At 38.3% G+C, this 16,218-nt stretch overlaps 1 protein-coding gene across 1 annotated transcript in view; it reads left to right on the top strand.

Annotated features, from left to right (window-relative positions):
* Positions 1–16,218, top strand: part of LOC125768480 (single-stranded DNA-binding protein 3) — a 447,182-nt gene that overhangs the window by 328,169 nt on the left and 102,795 nt on the right. The window lies entirely within an intron of this gene.

The raw sequence follows: 16,218 nt of genomic DNA, 5'->3' as shown, positions 1-16,218 counted from the left end.
TTTTCGAGTGGAAATTTTTTTGAAATTTTTTTCTGATTTTTTATTCTCTTTTTAATTTAAAGCATTATTTGAGTGAAAAGAATCTTATTGCAACAAATTCGCAATAAAATATATCACATTTATAAATTTTGCTGAATTGCAGAAAAATGAGGAAAATTTTACATTTTCTCAAACAGGGTAAGGAACTTGGTTTCTAGAATAACTTCTGGCACAGACATCTGAGGGCATGGTCGTTCACGAAGAAAATGTAGCCCTTGGTGCCATCTATCGACCACAGTTTAAAGATTGGCGATCCGTTGGATACCGACCGAGTTATAGGCAAAAGTTGGTGCAAAAATGAGGAAAATTTTACATTTTCTCAAACAGGGTAAGGAACTTGGTTCCTCGAATAACTTCTGGCACAGAAATCTGAGGGCATGGCCGTCCAAGAAGAAAATGTAGCCATTGGTGCCATCTATCAACCACAGGTTAAAGATTGGCGATCCGTTGGATACCGACCGAGTTATAGGCAAAAGTTGGTGCAAAAATGAGGAAAATTTTACATTTTCTCAAACAGGGTATGGAACTTGGTTCCTCGCATAACTTTTGGCACAGACATCTGAGGGCATGGCCGTCCAAGAAGAAAATGTAGCCATTGGTGCCATCTATCGACCACAGGTTAAAGATTGGCGATTGGTTGGATACCGACCGAGTTATAGCCAAAACTTAGTGCCAAAATGAGCCTTAGGAAACTTCAACTTATTCGCATTAAAATAAATCAATTTAAAAAAAATTTGTTAAATTTCTCAAAAAAAAGCTAAGGCCTTAGGAGATTTATGCCGAGGTTTTTTATGACTCTGAAATGAGTCGTTAAGCGAGCTGACTCGTAATAAGTACTCATTAACTCTGAGTTGACTCACTAAAAAGAGTTGTTATTCTCATCTCTGGTACGTACTTTAAAAAATAAAAAGGTACTCGATTTTTTCATACTTTACAATATTTAATGACACTCAATCGATATAATTTTTCAATTTCTTTTTGTTTGTCCTTGTTATTGTCAACAAAATCGAGCTTTCCTGACCGCCATTACAGAAAACTGTTATGGCGTCAAGTCGCGCTTCGAATAGCGGTTTTTCGCTGAAAATACATGTGTAGCGACTTTTCGCAATTTTTTTTATATTGAGTTTTGCCAAATTTGTGACGGGGCCATGGTTTGATCTGAGGAACATGTCAGCAACCTATAAAATTTCGTCAGTAAGGTTCCACCCAACTGCCCATGTGGCCAATGGCACACCAATCCAAGATTGTAGGTCAGCTTTCTACGACAGGTTAAGCTACACCAGCACGTACGATTCTTATCCTGAGTCCAGCATCCCCTCACCACTTGCTTCTTGAAGATTACTGCTCCACCCAATAGCTCACCTAGTTCGTGGCTCTTTCTCCATTCAATATCATTTGCAGCTTGATAAGGGTGAGGCCGTTTGCCATTTGCACCAGCAATTTCCAAGAAACATCACCATAGAGGACTAAAGAACGTATAAGGGTGTGATATATGCTTTATTTCTATTTTGATGGAGTTTTCTGGGTTGAAATAGTTTGTGGAGGCCATAGTAGGCACGTTTCTCCGTAGCAATGCTTTCTCGGCTTGTTATCCGATGTTACGATCGTGTCAAAGTTGCAGAACTCCTTAACTACCTCTAGGGTAAGAGCATCCGGCAAACAGGTTTCCGGTGGCATGTAAGGCCTCTGTAAAAACAATAGATCTCTTTTTACGATGACTCGATGTTTCAGAGACAGATTACATCTATCTCAATGATTATTCAGTATTTTTTCATTTTTCCCGTTCCATTTGGAAAATATTAAAAAAATAATATAAAGCTTATCATTACCAAAGAAATAAGATTGTCGCCTAAGATTGTTTCAAAAATGTGGTCAAATTGTTATCAACCAAGTTGAGATCATTATCCATCCTACAGCTCACTCAGCACTGTTTTCATCATAACATAAGTGATCTGAATGAAGTTTGATTTTTGTTTTCAATAACGTAAAAATATTAAAGTTTATGAACTACGCACATACAACTGTTATCATCATTAAAAAAAACTCTGCAACACCGATTTATGGTGCAAACTGCATGATCACACGAGTCATTGGACCCATTCCAAACGATAAATCAAATATTACGACTAACATGCGAAATTATTTATCATCACTTTTTATGAGAACAAATTGTTCCAAACGGTTCAGAATCAAAGCGGGATGATCGTTCTACCTTCTTCTTTTTTTCCAGTTCCATCCAGCTGTCCTAAAGTTTGATAATGTATAAAGGAAAGAAAAAATCTTCAGGAAAAGCTTACATGGTGACTGGGAAACCATCAGTTGGTGCTGCTACTAACAGCTGCCCCGCGGTATTAGAATCATCTGGCGCCATTTAGTAATTGATTTTATCACCTCATATATTTTCGCTGTTCACGAGTTCTCTCGCATCTCGGCGAAGGAACGCACAGGCAACTAAATCGAAGGCGCTCAAATTGGTCAGTCCCCGACACCAAAAGGCGTACCACGATCGATCGAATTATCGATCACGGCCACTAATCGAACGTGTCCCCGGCGGCCATTAAGGTAAAATATCACTTGGCTTAATATCGTCCAATGTCTATCATTTGGCGCAATCATTTCGATGAACACTTTTCGGTGGTGATAGTGGCGGAATGAAATTGTTCCCGTCCCAATACGACCTGGCCGGGCATTTACATAACGATGCACGGTAGAAAATTAGGAAGCTGCAGCATAACGATCGCTTAGTGCCATTCACTGCGGTAGCGTTGCGCTCCAATGATCGCCGTCACGGATCGTCAAACAGCGGTTTGGACAGGATGGGGTTTTTCTTTGGTGCAAAACAGATTCGGAACAGCAGGCGAAAGGTAAGCTTGCTTCCTGTTAAGAGCAATTATATTCTACAGTCACTTGGTGCCATCCGCTTGTTTCGTTGTCGTTTTCTGAGGGAAAGCTACTGAGCCTACAGAGCGGTGTTGTTGAGAAATTGCTCGCCAAAAACCCGACAGTACACTTTGGATGTAGATGTCAGAAAATTGGACCAACTTTCGAGGCGCAGCGTAAAGCTGCCTTAAGCAGATCACATTAGATTCAATTATCCTATTGAAAGGGTAACGGTCAAAGCGACGAACCCGGTCCCGGTGGTGCAACAGGTTCATTCAAGGATTGATGTACATAGCAGCCGTACCTGTGACATTCACACTTGCCCGCCCTGGTTTACCATTTGCTGATAAGCGGCTGCCGGTGCTGGGGACAACTTATCTGCAGTGGAAAACATTGCGGAAAGGTTGGCCCGAACGGGTTGAAAAATCGAGGCCAATTACCAGGTGGTCGCTAAGGATGCAATCAAGCAGCACAAGGTGGCCACGTTTTGTATGCGAAACAAAAGGATCAACGCAGGATCTGCTGGAACAGACGATTGTGCACGCAGCCACGTCGGTTTGTTGTCAGGTCGAAGCTGTCTGCCGGTTCGCACTTATAGTAATTAATAAATTATTTTCGGGTTCGGCTTTTGCGCTTTTGTCGACCGTGCAAGCCTAGTGCAAAGAAGGATGAAGATGAATTTACGGGAAAGCAAACACAAAACAGCAAGATGAAGGGAGAGAGAAAAATTGTTTCATCACTAGCAAATGCACCTGACGCCTCGTTATCGCTCGGTTGACAAAAGTCGTGTTTAACTGAACCTTTGTTTAACGGAAGCAACGGCATGATTTGTGATAATGTCGTAATGTGAGAGCTTAAACAGAAATTAAAAAAAGTTCGTTTTACTGTTCTTTTGTTATAAATATCAAGGGGTCTAAAAGTTTCATTTTATTATGGATTTATAATCTGAGCTTTGATTGTATTTATTTTTTCTGGGAGCGATCGTTACCGACGTAACGATTTGCACTCATTTGTATTCAACTTCGTTATGTACGGTTGTAAACGAATCTTTGTATAGAAAACAATTTCGGAGAATGTTGATCACGGATACCTATTTCTTAGTTTTACAACACTACTATATACTGTAAATTTTTCTAACAATATTATTTGTTGTAGCCATGCATTCATTAAAAACGTAAAAATATGTTTCATACAGTTGTTTGAAGAAACTTGATCAAAAATTCTTGGCTCAATCTGCTATACTTAACGTGGACTAACAGCGATGCGACAAAAAATTAATTTAACATCCTTTTTCGATATTCTTTCGCGCAAATTAATGCTCTCAAAACCGACTTAAAAATTTTACTTCGATATAAAATTAGCTAATCAGTTTTGAAAATAGTTCACTAAATGCTTTTTTAAATAATTAATTTAAAATTGTATATTTACCAATAAACATCACTTACCATCCTTCATTATTTTACAAATTTTATAAATTATGACCAATGAAACTTTTAAAATTTTATCAACACAGCCAGGTGCTTCCTCATGAATAAAAAATAACTTTGTAAATGAAGTTTGACACAAACATAGAAAAAATTATAATCGACAGCTCAACATATCGATTATTAATCGCTCGATTTAACTAAACTGGATTGGGTTTAACTCCACTAACACTAACACTTACGCTTAAGCGCATAGGTGCAAACAAATGATCATCGTTAACGACAGCAACGAGCCCCTTCGGAACAAACAAATTAAATAATATTTTAAAATATATATTTTTTAATTTGTAAACTAAACTTAAGATAGATTACCCCGGGTACCACCCAAATATTGATACAATTTTTTTTAAATCATAATTAACTTTAAATCAACTGTTTATAATAAATCCTTAAATGAAAAAAAATAATGTTTCATACAGAAGAAATACTTCTCATGAACTTTTTCCTTTCTGTGGAAAGAAACCTGTTAACTACGATTTAAATATTCGACAGCAGGTGAAAGTAATCGAAGCGATCCTGTGAATGATTTAACAATGATTGTCCTTAAATGAAGCTAAGTCTATGAAATATCATCCAACTTCAATATAAATAACAATAAGCAAAGACTCACCCTACCTCTCGAAAATCCTGCCGAATGTTCAAGTTAATCTCTGGAAAGCTTATAAATATACCCCCAAATGCTAGCATACGACCTAGCACGCAACTCACATATAAAAAGACTAATAAAAATTAACGTTAAATTCCTCACGTTCAAAAGAAAAGCCAACGTTCAATAACCACCGCGGGAAGGTCCACAAACACACAGAAAGTGGGGAAAAAACATTAAGGGATGGATTGCAAGGAGCAGTTAAAAAGCGAAATACAAAAGTCGACTACGGAAGAAAACGATGGAAGAGAGAACAGACGAGGGATTCGATTTCTTGTCGGTTAACAGGTACAAATCCACCTGTCCTCCAACTGTTTGACGCGTGCCTGTCCACGTGCCTTCCCTATGCACCTTCTCCAATTTCCCCATTACCCTCCTCTATCCACTCCACACACTCACCCAGTGCACGGCCAGTTCATATTTATGTTCTGCCCTATTGGCGCTGTCGCTTGTGCTGTCTCACCTTTACGGACGTCGTTGGTTAATGTTTTTGCTTTGCATCATACTAAAGTACACACACATGTGCATTTCTTAAGTGAACGTGAGCGTGTGTAGATCATTTTCTCTCACTCCTGGTTGCTGCGTCGATCGTCTCGATCGTCCTCCAAGCGATCGTGATCCTTTTTCCCCTTAGACATCCTTTGACTTTTCGATCAAGTAATTTCAACCTTAACCCCAACCCCCGGGAACGATGTTCGAAAGGATGGTCAATGGGTGGTGGAAAAATAAAATGAAAAGAGAATTAATAAAGCTCACCAATTTCACCTTTACCCGTTTCCATTTGCTTCCAAGCAGCTCAACCAACAAAACCGCACTCGGATGCAACTCGTTTGGAACCAACTTTATTGCCCGGTCATTATTATTAAAACGAAAGCCAAAACGGCGGCAGTTTCAGCCTCACTGCTTTATCCGTTTGGTGCAATTCGAAGTTGAAATTTCGATCGAAAGGGGGTAGTGTTATGCAAGGACCGTAAAGCCGACAACAATTCCAGGCTTTCCAGAACGATGTGCAGGATTTGGATGCGGTAGCAGCACAATATTCAGCACGCGCCACATTTCTCATGCTCCAAAGAAAGTTAAATGAAAAGTTTGTTGGGTTGAGAATTTAAAAAGAAAATAGAAATGAATTTTCAACACACTGTAATACGATTTTTTTAAATATAATTTATTGAGTGATTAAAAATAAAAATGGCGATAAAGTGTATAATCGTTGTACGAATTTCGATCTGGATTTTAATCAACCTTTACACCCAATTACTTACCGTTCATCCCCCATTTTGGGATGGAGAAAAGTAGAATTTTAATAAAAAGACGAAATAAACTCAAACTTCTTTTCCCTCAGCTGTTTTGCTGATTCCGAACGCAGATTCACGATTGCATATGATGGCGATGCTGTGGCATCGGCCCATACGGTTGTTTATGTTTATTGTAAGCAATGCCGTTGATGTGTACGGAAATTATTCTTCCCCAAACCGTTACACTTATCTCAATTGGCAGCTGGATAAATGTTTCGCTTCGCTTCACACGTTCATCCTTTATCCGTTCTGTGTGCGCACACACACGCGGCTGTTGGAAAATCAAGGACTTCCTACATCGAGCCCCATGCTGCCATGCCTTTTTGGTGCGGTTTTATTTTCGCTGATGAAATTGGTTCATTAGGAATCTGGTTTGCATGCGAACATGTGGTACAGAGCAAAGACGTATCGTAAAAGCGTATCGTGATGTGTACAGATGTCGTGTAAAATTTAGAATATCGACAAATTAAGCAATCAATACTGGTGGCTTCTCTTTTTTATTGTCCTTTTGCTGTTTTTTTTGTTTTCTTTTCATTTCGATTTGGTTTTAAACACGTTGAAGTTTTTTTTTACTATGTGAATTTAATGCCTTTTACTGATCGTGACCAGAATCTTCTTTTGATAAGTATTTCAATGTTTGGTTTTTATAAATTGCAAACTTATAACAGTGGAACAAAAATTAGAACAGTAAAAAGTGCATTAAATGTGGAACTAATTCGATTGAATTTAAGCGGGACAGATTTTGCCTCAATTTTCAAAAACAATTAATACCTGATAATTATATACTATCTTTTTCCTATGTTTCTCTCTTCTTTACTATTCTCTATCTATTGGGGCCTGAAGTATTGAACTTCTCTTAAATACTAACCACAAGGTTTCTTCTGTTATCACAGCATCATGTGCTAAGGATCGAAATGGGTTTATGAGAGGCGAATACACTAGTAACAGAACATTATTTCACAAACTGTTTTTACCCCTTAATATTATTAATTGTTGCTTCAAAGTTGACAGAAAACTTGAAAGTTTTAGTCGATAATGTGCGGTGGTTATCTACTTCGTAGGCTAAACCAAGCATTCATGCATTGAAGTTCATGTGCTCCTCCATTGGAATCGGAACGATCCAGTTCAGGAAAATATTGGACTCAATTCTATAAAGCTTCTTAAGGATTCTTAGGCTAGAACATGATGTTTTAAGCTTATGAGCCATCGAACTGCACCGAGGATATTCCTAAGAATCGAATCAAGTATTTCAGTGAACTTTTTAGGATGCATGCGATTGGCGATTCTATGATAGAACACATTCCATGTTTTATATTACGTCTTGGGTCTGCTTGGGTCGTTAAAACGTACCTTAGAAACAATATCTTTTAAACCTAATCAAATTCTCGAGAATACATATTCGTTTCTCCTTCAGGAACTCAACATACCACATGATCTGTTCGAGGACTCACATCACTACTTACGAAGAAGAAATGGAAATTATACCTCAAATCTTAAACGTCAATTTGAAGAAAAAATCTAATAACATTAATGTTTGTATCTAATGTGTTGTATTAAATTTTTCCGAAGTAAAAAAAATATTTTTGAAAAAAAAATCTTACAACAAAAAAAAAGCTTGATTAACTTTATTTCTATTCCACTGCAAACATATTTTGTAACAATCAAACTCTTCCCCAAGTACCAAAGTCCCTTTCTGTCCCCCATCTCAATGATCAACAAGGTGTCTGTTCCCAAAAAAAACGTAACTCAAAATTAGGATTTCATCGACAATCGGTTGAAACTTGACGCTTGGATACCTTTCTGCCGTTGATTTTAATTATTAGTACAGACAAACAGAAGGGGCATGGATAGTGCAGGAGACCGTGTGTTGGTGAATACTATACACAGGAAAAGCAACAATAACAACAACAAAAGTCAAGGGGTCCTTGAATTTAGCTCGTCTGTATCGACCGATTGCTCCCTTATGTTTGATAGATCATTCGTTGATTGAAACGACCCAAAAAGAGGAACCCAATTCACGTACACACACACGCACACCGACATTGGCGGTAAGTTCTGCTCGAAGGAAGCGCGGCAGGAAATGCGCATTCTCATCACAGCTCATCCTACTTCCCGTTTCGGGGGTTGATTATTTTGGTTTCCTCATTTTCGTTTTAGTACCAGTTTGATCCCTGCTTTTTTTTGTATTTTCTCCTTGTAAATTTCATTCGTCCACCGACTCCGACCGACTGACTGCAAACAGCAGACAATGCATTGCGGTGTAACAGTCGTTGAACCACCACCAAATGCTTGTGGAACGCATTGGTTGCGGGGAGCTTGTGCTGCCGAGGTGAACATCGAAGACTGGGGAGAAAATATTCGAAAAAATAGGTAACGCGTGCCGGCTGTCACTTGGTTTGAGTTTCGAGAGAATGCACCCTCCTTTAACGATCTCGTACGAATGTTCACGTGTCTCTGGGTGTGTGTATCTGTACGAAAGGGAAATCCTCGCATCCTCGGTGCAACGGTGGAAGCAGCATATGTTTGATTTTTAGGATGAGCAGCAGCGGATTGCATGTGCATTCGGGGGACGAAAAAAAAAAGTTCAATGGTGGAGAATGTAGGCGCGCGGAGCCTTACGACGGAACGTACAGACGATTAAGCATGTTGCATGGAGGTGAGCCTTGAATTACATGCATCATGAGAATGGTTTTTCTTTTCGTTTTTGTATCGAATCACTATAAATAAATAATTAAAGATTACTATGAAAATCAAAACATTAATTTATAATGTTCCGTGTGTAATATTCATAGCATAAACTTTGCCGTGCGGTTTACATTTGTGTACAAGAGAAAGAATATTTTTTTAACGCTATGATATTGTTTTTTTTCTGCCTAGCTAAGGTAAAACTTAGTACTATGAGCTCCAATTCGATTTGAGCCTGATAGTTAGGCAATGCGTATAACAAATTCGATAAGATTTATGGCATTTGGGTAGTACATCGTCTAAACAGTATAACATTACTCAAGTAAACAAGCATTCGCAATGTACTGACGGGTGGATATAAAAAAGATTTTTCTCTACATCTCTGACCTGTGTCCTCTTAGTACACGATGGACTTAGAAATCTCCCTCGTCTTAGCTTGATTACCTCTAAAGTTTTGAGGGCCATATCTGGCTACACTAATCTTAGGCTTAGCCACGTAAGCCGGATAGTCAGTCCTTGCTACGGGGAGATCTCGATTTTAAACGAACATGAAGCACTGAGACAACATTATTGACATGTGCCTTCGTTAAATTGGTCTTGATGTAGACGAATATAGAGTATCTCAAGTTTGATGTTCATATCTCGAGAGTTTCTTTTGTTGTACATGATATTTTTGAGCAATAAAACATATCAATCTTCAAGTGGAATTTACAATTTCTCATTAATTCTTTTGTTCAATGGTCTTAGCAGTTTGTTAATTTATACTGACTATTATGCTAACCAACTGAATCTAGGAAGAGCCAGATCATCCACGATTCTAGAGTCTGAGAATAAGTAAACTTGGAGTCATCAAGCTATAAGGGACTCATGAAGTTTTCCACCAGATAAGCTGATTCCAATTTCATCGCTATTTGGTTGATTTTGATTCAAAATGTAATATTATTGAAGAATTTAAATTCGTGAAGTCAAACGTGTTGTCAGTTGACTGAAGAATTAATACTTGAATCACACCCAATTTAATGACCAGTTTATCCCATGTGCATCAGAAACAGTTGCCAGATTTAAGTACCTGGTCTTTTAAATGGGAGAAGAAATAAAGCTTTCTGCAACTCTTCCATCATGGAACACTCTCATTGTTCGGAATGGTACGCACGTTCTGTTTGCCCAAAACAACGTCCCATTAACGATGGTAGTCCATCATCGCTTTACGATTTATTATACGTTTTGGGAAAAATTTCACGATTTACCATTGCTTTTATTCCACGTTCCACTTAAACACGCAGCATTCCAGGAACAAATAAAAACACAAAACAGTACGCGTGCCTTTACCTCCTGCATGGTCGTTGGAATCCTTTTATTATCCCAAACATGTTGAAACTGGTTTAAAAACTGCACTTCTTTGCGATCTCGTTTGTGGTTATTCTTGCTGATCGATAGTATGTTGCTGTTCTAATTAAAGTTTGATGGTTAGATAATTTTCGGAATGTTTTTACAGACGCCAAATGAAAGCAAAGTTGAACACCAGTTGGTACTGGCTTTGTACATCATTGGAACGGATTCTGCGGTATCTGTTTTGTATTTTTTTTATTGACTCATGCACATCAAAGCAGTGTATGAAGGTGAAGGATTTCGGGTAAATTGTTTAACGCCTTACAACAAACGTACTTAAACACTCCATCACACTGCATCCACGCACTGTTCCGGGTCGTTCAACTGTCGTTCGGGCGAAACAACTGTTGCCAGCACGGCGAACGAACCGCCGAATGTCGAATATAGAGAGCATAAAACAGGATTTCCTAATTGTGCCTCACAATGGGCACTCCAAGAATGGTGCAAACGCCACATACGCCATCGGGTGTCGGGCTCTTTTGCAAAACGGTTCGATCCTTCGATCCTTCATCGGTTCCCTCCTTCATCCGTCCCATCAAAATGGTGTCACATGGAATCGTCCCTGACACGCTGCTACCGTAAACCAACTGGCGGCACGTTTCGGTCTCTAACCGAATCGGACAAACTAATCAAAATCTTCATTGCTGCTAAGCGAATCTCCAAGGGTAGGAACACAGTGGGCACGAGACAACCAGTTGGCCGCCCGATAAGAAAAAGGAGATTCGAAAACAATATTTCAAACAAACGGATCAACCCATGAATGGTTTCGCGAAGGCGCGCGCGCCCACCCGCTAAAGGTCGGGACGAAAACGGAAACAATACCAACAAAAACAAAAACAACGATCATAAATTTTCCAACTGCTGGCAGTTGATTCTTCAGTGTGCAGATACGTATCAGTGGAAGGGAAAATATCCCAAAAACAAAGCAAAACGGGGAGAAAAAAAAACCGATCAAACTTACCTTCGACAGGCGGCATGGAAAAGTGATTCGAAGCGAATGAACTGGCAGTAGCTCGCAGGCAACATTTTACACAGTTCGCGTTGAACCCTGCCGCGGACGTATTTCGGGCAGCGTTTCTATACAGAACAGCAGCGCCCTTAATGCTGGTGCGCGATCATCTGATCCTTCACAGGAAGATTGTGTGCAATTTGAAAAATGTGTTTACCAAAGTGCAGCGATCCTGACTTTTTTGGAATTACTTCACCGTACACCGTAAGGCCGATGGAATGAGGTTAAAATGATTAACCGAATGGCGGTTATTCACATTTTAGCTTTATTTTACTTTACACACTACAGACACACTTCCTTTTATTATTATATATGCGGCTTGTGCATAAAGTGCGCAATGTGCCAATGGCACGCGCTCAAGTATTACACTTCCTGAATTGATGGATGCAGTCGAAAGAGTTCTTATTTTTTTGTTCTGGAACATTTTTTAAAGTACTTTACTAATATTTTAAAAACAATTAAAAAAATAAAACTCTTTCTTTGGGACCTGGGCCAATATTATAAATCAATTTGGTAACATACAAAATAAACTTCGTAAACTGCTTTTAAGATTCAAAGCTTGACTTATTGTTAAAAATCGCATTTACATTACATTTTCCCATTTCCTTCTAACTTTTCTACTGCAAGTTTTAATTTATTTCATTATTTATTTATCATTTATAGGTTTTTTTAATTCTTCGTTTGTTGTTTTCGATTGCTTATTTATTTATTTTATTGTTAGTCAGTTATTTCTATTTTTATGGCAAAGTTTAGATTTTTCTATTTTAATTAATTTTCTACTATTTTCTTCTATTAATTTTCTACTAGTATTGTACTTAGAAGACTTCCTTTGTTTAGATCTAAAATATTCCTAGCTTCAGGTTTATTTTAACCATTTTACTTTTCATGTTGCTTCCATAGTGCAAGCGTTCGTCGTTCGAAGTGTTTGTAAAATAGGGGAGGAGTTTACGAATTTGTTTTCGTTGCACACAATAAGGGTAGAAAGGGTAAGATACAAAAACGCTTCAATCGCTTCAAAAGCTTTCTTCTAGTACAGTAATAATTAGTTTGTCTTTAGCTATTTAAAGTGTGATTAAATGAACTAGAAATCTTTACAAAACTTTATTTTATTTTTGTGTCAAAAAATAATCTCCTTGTGTCTTTTTTTACAACTTGCTAACCATTTTCAATGGTGGTCTGAATGGCGTAGCTGTTTTGCTCTCTTTGCATTGTTTGCATAGCTAATTAGATAAGCCCTGAAAATACGTTGAACTGCAAAAGCACTGCTGGGATAAGATTTCCATACGAACTATGCTGGCTTCAGTGCTGTTGGAACGGTTACGATGTACTTTTACGTGCGGACTGGCTGAACGAGTTGAATGATGGCGGTAAGGTCAACAATCTAATATCGGGCTGCTAACATATGCGGCCTAAAGGTGCATGAACAGATTATACAATCCACAAAGATTTTTTGCGTATTTTTTTTGCATTTTTGAGTGTTTAAAAGCTGCGAAAAAAAGTGTTTATGAAGAAAAGGTTATTTTTAAAGTAGTTTTTATGAAAATGTTTTCATCATAATTTGTTTATTTTCTAAATATTTTTTCACGGTCTAAATGAATAGACCATATTTGTTTAACAATGAATCATAATATAGTTTATAGTCAACAATCGAATGATTTAATTAACAATTGCCATAATATTTCATCAATATTTCATAAAAATAATTTTCAAAATTAAAAATTTAAAATTACATAGATTCTTAAATAACTTTTTTGAAGGATCTGTTTGCTATAATTCATTTACTAAATCCATGCAAATAGTTCTGTTTATAATTTCCGATTTAAGTGTTCTTAACTTCCTTGGGTTAATTTACTAATTTAATTTTGGTTTTAATTTAATAAAAGAATAATTTAAATAATTTAAAATTGTTATTGAATTTATATTTTTGTGAATATTTATATATTCCAAATTTTTTATACATAACATAAGGCATTTAAACCACAGTCAAGCTGTTGTTGATAAAATAAAATTTAATTCGACAATGACTTTTGCTTTTTAACGGATTTAAGGGTAGTAAAATGAAAACACATTTCATCCCTCAAAACCATCCCTTAGATGATGAATCCCGATGAAAATCCTGTTCCTGTTTGGTGCCCTGTGTAGCAGTGAATGTCCTGCCAGCACCCAGCGAACCCGAACAAACCGAATTAGGGGTTGTTGCATCCCTGCCCTTGCGCACTTCTCGCCCCATCGCAACCCGACCTCTCCATTTAAGTGCTTTCCCTGTTTGGCTTAGTCAATGCGAGAGTATAAGCGAGGCGCGCGCACACGTTCTGTACGTTACAGTGAGTGCTCTCCCCCATCCGCTCCCATCGCGTGTTGCGCACCCAGCGCTCCAACCAATTGGGCGCACGCGTCCTCAAACTTAACGTGCGTCGCATTATGCAGCACGAGTGCGCATGAAAAAAGGGACATGTAATAACAGTTTTCCTTCTGCGAAGCTATACCTTTCAGCCAGCTGGCGTCTCGTAAAGCTCGTATTTTACGATCGAGCCACAGGAAAAAGAGGGATTTTACATGTGTGTGTGGGTTTGTGTTTGTGAGAAAGAAGCTTGGATGAAAAGTCTCGCACACAGTAAAAGCGATCCTTTCCGCAAACAGCTAAGGAAGGAAGGGAGGTTCGATCAACCCCACATTTTCAAGGGGTCAGCTTTGCTCATCAGTGCCGCAAATAGGTCGGTTTTTTTTCTTTTTTTTCTTCCATTCCTTGTGCCAGCAAATGTTAGATCCAACCAACGAAGCGTAAAACACGGGGCACGTGACTTTCCGTTACTAATTCCTTCACCTTCTTTGCTTGGCGCTTTTACGCAGTGGGTGAGAAGAAGGAAAAAAACAATTTTTAGCGCCAAATCGGGCACCCCCCCCCAGTCCAAACGCAAAACGCACTCGGATGGAACCTCGCTCTCACGCTCCTCACGGTCACAAGGGGCGAGGTTTACCCGCTGTACGAGGTTTCAGGAAGCAAAGGAAATACACATAATCGTTATCACGTACGGTGTCGTCTTCGTCCCACGCGGGGTACCCTAGGGAAGGAGCGAGGGAACCGGAAACTATTTTTGATTTCAAATGTCTTTGTTCGATGCCACCCTGTTGCACAAAGCAAAAGAGCCCTCGGTTCTCTAGGGCATGCGTGCGGAGAAAAGGGATGGAGAAGATGGAATAACAAATTCTTACTCTTTTTGCTACAATTCCGTTGATTATGTGGGCACCTCCATGTAGATGATGGCGGGTAATCTGAACGCATCTGTTCTTGGGTTGGGACGATGCCAAGCTGTAACGGATTTCCAGCATGGCGTTCGTGTGACAGTTGATTGCACACTAGTGTACCGATTAGAGCGCGGCGCAGCACCAGCTGTGGTGTACCAGCTTAGTGTTGGTACTAGTGTTTGGTGTTGGTAATTATATTTTATTGTTTTGGATTGCAAATTAAGTATGCGCGTAGTTGAGGGTTTCAAACTTTACGCAGCACAGTAGTTGTAGAGAAAATGCTGATCTTAAACGTTCAACTGTTTCAGTGTAACGAACAGAATTATTTTCGTATTTCTTTTTTGTTTTTAAATAAATTAACTAACGTATGGGATGTCATTTATGTTTATTTTTGCATCATTTTCTAAAATGCATTATTTGATGTTAAGTATACAAAATGTACTGACATACGCTGGAACGATCGTTTCCAATCTGTATTGAAAGAAATATCCAAGGGTTTAGGCACTTTGTTAATCAATATTGTATTATATTCGTTTGCATTTTATTTTGTAATGTAAATCATTTCTGAAGCCAATTTAATGACCAAATAAAGGAATAAGTATATTTTTTTTACAAGTTGAACTTTTTTTAAGTATAACATGATTTTTTGAAATTCTTTTTGAGTATACTTAAACAAATTTAAATATTAATAGAACAAACAAGAATATTTTATAATTTATTAAATCAATTTATAAAAAACGATTTTTAAAATTCACTTTGTTATGAAGAAAAAAACGCCAACAACTTGCAAGAAAAAAGGAAACGAAAGAAGATTTCAATTTAAGCGACGAACGTACTCACAAATTAACCATTTTAAAGTGTTAAATAAATCTTCGTGTATCACAAATGGCATATTATAGCAAATTTTATTGTTTTTAAAAAAACTGAAAGCTACAACATCGTAAGAATTTTTTAAATTATTTATCAAAAAGAAAATACTAAACAAACCCTCGTTAGACAAATGATATAAAAGCGCTTTGAAAAAGCACCAAAGCTTGTATTTGTAAAGATTATTTAGTGATAGAAATAAAACATGGTGCCACTAACAATCATCGCAATCTCTGGCAAACACCGTAACCACCCCATCAACTGAACGACCGTTGACTTTCAATATGGTGGAAAATAAAGCCCGCTAGTAAATGACACACGGTGCTTCAGCTAGCGTGATACCTTCGGGGCAAAAAGGTGGGATCCAGTGCGACAGTGAACTGTGCGGCGTTTGGACACATCCAAACCGATTCTGATGGCACCCTCATGGATTGCAACCGACACCTATCGCAATGGCAGAACTCACACATACGCGGGTTGCTCATCGGCAGGAGAAAGAAATGGTAAAGTGAAGCGACAAAACACAGTCGCTTTTCTCACAGCATTAAAAATTCAATCCCACCAACGGCCACAAACACATGATGGGTTAACGAACACTCAGTACATCCGTAGCGTGTTATCCTCGAAAACGTGCCAGTAGTAGTGCATCACTCCCGCTCACTGCGTTTGAAAACGCTT

Source organism: Anopheles funestus, chromosome 3RL (assembly GCF_943734845.2).
Source record: "Anopheles funestus chromosome 3RL, idAnoFuneDA-416_04, whole genome shotgun sequence".
Taxonomy (NCBI): Eukaryota; Metazoa; Arthropoda; class Insecta; order Diptera; family Culicidae; genus Anopheles; species Anopheles funestus.
The sequence above is the reverse complement of the archived record's forward strand: the minus strand, read 5'-3'. Positions and strand labels throughout refer to the sequence as shown.